Source organism: Perca fluviatilis, chromosome 2 (genome assembly GCF_010015445.1).
Source record: "Perca fluviatilis chromosome 2, GENO_Pfluv_1.0, whole genome shotgun sequence".
Classification (NCBI taxonomy): domain Eukaryota; kingdom Metazoa; phylum Chordata; class Actinopteri; order Perciformes; family Percidae; genus Perca; species Perca fluviatilis.
In genome coordinates this window covers 7,974,539-7,977,871 of record NC_053113.1, presented here as the reverse complement: position 1 = coordinate 7,977,871, position 3,333 = coordinate 7,974,539, and positions in this window count along the sequence as shown.

Below are 3,333 nucleotides of genomic sequence, written 5' to 3'. Positions count from 1 at the left end.
TGCATGTTTATTATGCTCCGTGTCCACATAGAAAGTGCAAACGCATAACAATAAATTACAATAGGGAATACAACAATCTAGTTCTTTAATCAATCCCATGCTGTAGACTTCATATCTTTGAAGTTCACTGCAGACACATTGACAATTGGATAATGGATAACAGTCTGTGTTGATACTAGAGAAAAAAAGAAAAAAAAAAAAAAAAAGAGAGAGAGAGAAGAAAAGCTCTCAGAGAGAGGGTGGGATAACATTCTTGAAGTGAACACCAAGTATGAGAAGAAAGATGATTTTAACATTTTAACTAGCATGAATCACAGTAATCCAGCTCAGAACTTAGAAGCAACAAAAAAAGCGTGAGTGAGTGAAGGGGATGGAGAACTCTTATTTGTAGAGGAACTTTGGTAACACTTTACTTGACAGTACCGACATAACCATGACATGACACTGTCATAACTATGACATGACACTGTCATGAATGTGTCATAAACCTTATAAACAAGTCATAAACGTTTATGACTTCTGTCATTAAGTGTCATTCGGTTTTTGTTATGACAAGTTGACATTGTTGGGCTTGTCTTGATTATGACAACTTGACATTAATCAAAGTGATATTACCAGAAGTTGTCTTGGTCATGACAAGTTGACATTAAATTAGTTTGGGATGTCTTTGTCATGACAACTTGACATAAACAGAAATTCACCTCTTTTTGTATTCATGACATTTTGACCTAATGATTATTATAATTAGATGTGCAAGATTAGAGACCAATTCTAGCACTTTTTCAGATAGATGTCTGACAGGAAATTTCACAAAACTGGGTCTCATGACACTGTTATGACAGTGTAACTAATACATATTTTGACCTCAAGTAGTGGTACCAATTGTATTTGTCATTAAGATATCATTGATAGGACTTGCTGTTATGACAACATTATGACAGTGTAACTAATAAATATTTTGACCTCAAGTAAAGTGGTAACATTTTTATTTGTCATTAAGATATCATAGATAAGACTTGCTGTCATGCCAACATTATGACAGTGTAACAAATACATTCTTTGACCTCAAGTAAAGTGGTACCAATTGTATTTGTCATTAAGATATCATGGATAAGACTTGTTGTCATGACAACATTATGACAGTGTAACGAAAACATTCTTTGACCTCAAGTAAAGTGGTAACATATGTGTTTGTCATTAAGATATCATAGATAAGACTTGCTGTCATTACCACATTATGACAGTGTAACAAATATATTTTTTGACCTCAAGTAAAGTGGTATTAATATACACAGAAATATGGCATACATACAGATAAACTAATTGAAAAAAATAAAGTGTGCACACAAAAGAAACCCTTTTCAGTTCTATGAGCTCAATTGTTCTTTGATGACAAGAGTTCAGAGATGTTCAACATTGGGGCCCATATGAGTTTGGTTTCCGTTTGTCCTTCCACCATGAAGAATGAATCAAGGGAAATCCGTCTACGTTCAGAGTCTCGATCCTGAACTGGGAATCTCTAAACCCTGGAAGTCTCTGGGATGTGAAGAATCGATGTGATTCAATATCCCTCTGTGGACTGGGCCTCCCCTGCGTAGCCTTTTCACCTCCTCCACCTGTAGATAAGGCCAAAACATTTCTCTCAATTACTATTCAGTAATAAAATCAATTGCTTAGGCTACAATGAAAATAAAATGAGGTCATATTTCAGTTAACCCCTATTGAAATATCTAAACCTCAATTCAGTTTGTACAACCGTTCTTACATTTCTTCTTAGGTATCAAACGTATATAAATCCCTTTCATGTACCAAAAGCACATTTATATTAATAGGCAACCTTTATACAAACAATGCATTTCTAATTCAAGTTGTATGGAACCTTAGTAACATTAACACTATCCTAAATATAATTGCATAAATTGCATGTAAACATCTCTCAAATTGTATTATTTTCCCATAACTTAAGCTACAGTGTTGTAATCTAGAGGCATTAAGACTTGCGTGCTTATTTATCCCTCCCTGTAACTGTAGAAAGAATGCACTAAAAATTAGCATCTTTAAGTTAGCTACTTCACCATAAACTCCAGTTAAACAGTTAAACTCACAATTTGTACTAACATTCATTCAACAAAATACCCACAGCTAGCAATAGTGTTGAAAAGCAACATTATACTTTCCATAACCAATAGATATAATCATTAGCCTTTTCACAGGCAATATGCAGTAGGTCTGCTAGCCTTCTGTGGCTAATTACCCTATTAGTATATGAATACAGCACCTTAGCTAACCCGTTAGCTTAATGCTATTAGCACCGATTAGCATGGATGCTAGCAAACTCTAGTGTTAAGGAGTGACTCACCATTTTGCTGCCTATAACTCCGTGACGATAGTTGATTCAGGCACAGCTCTCTTTCACTCTATTTACAACAAGGTATAGCCAGTATTAGATAGTATTTAGTATGTAGAATTGATTTATTTCACTAACTGGCGTTCTTACTATCTTACTGAGTGAATAACGGCAGCATCCTCCTCTTTACCAAACATTTTGATGGGCTTGTAAATAAGCCAATGGGTGAACTTGGGTCCGTGAGCTGACCAATCAGATTTACGTCTCCTCACATCCCTTTTGGCGCCTGCAACAGAATGTAGGAGGCTGCCATTATTCACTCAGTAAGATAAAAAAAGAACGCCAGTTAGTGAAATAAATCAATTCTATCACTACCAAAATACTATCTAATACTGCTATACCTTGTTGTAAATAGAGCGAAAGAGAGCTGTGCCCGATCGCTATCGTCACGGAGTTATAGCGGCAGGGCAAAATGGTGAGTCACTCCTTAACACTAGAGTTTGCTAGCATCCATGCTAATCGTTGCTAATAGCATTAAGCTAACGGGTTAGCTAAGTTACTGTATTCATATACTTTTAGGGTAATTAGCCACAAAAGGCTAGCGAGACTAGCTACTGCACTTGCTGTGAAAGGCTAATGATTATATCTATTGGGTATGGAAAGTATAATGTTGCTTTCAACACTATTGCTAGCTGTGGGTATTTTGTTGAATGAATGTTAGTACAAATTGTGAGTTTAACTGTTTAACTGGAGTTTATGGTGAATAAGTAACTTAAAGAGGCTAATTTTAGTGCATTCTTTCTACAGTTACAGGGAGAGATAAATAAGCACGCAAGTCTTAATGCCTCTAGATTACACACACTGTAGCTTATGGCTAAATAATAATACAATTTGAATAGAGATGTTTACATGCAATTACATTTAAGGTAGTGTTAATGTTACTAAGGTTCCATACAACTTGAATTAGAAATGCATTTTGTTTATAT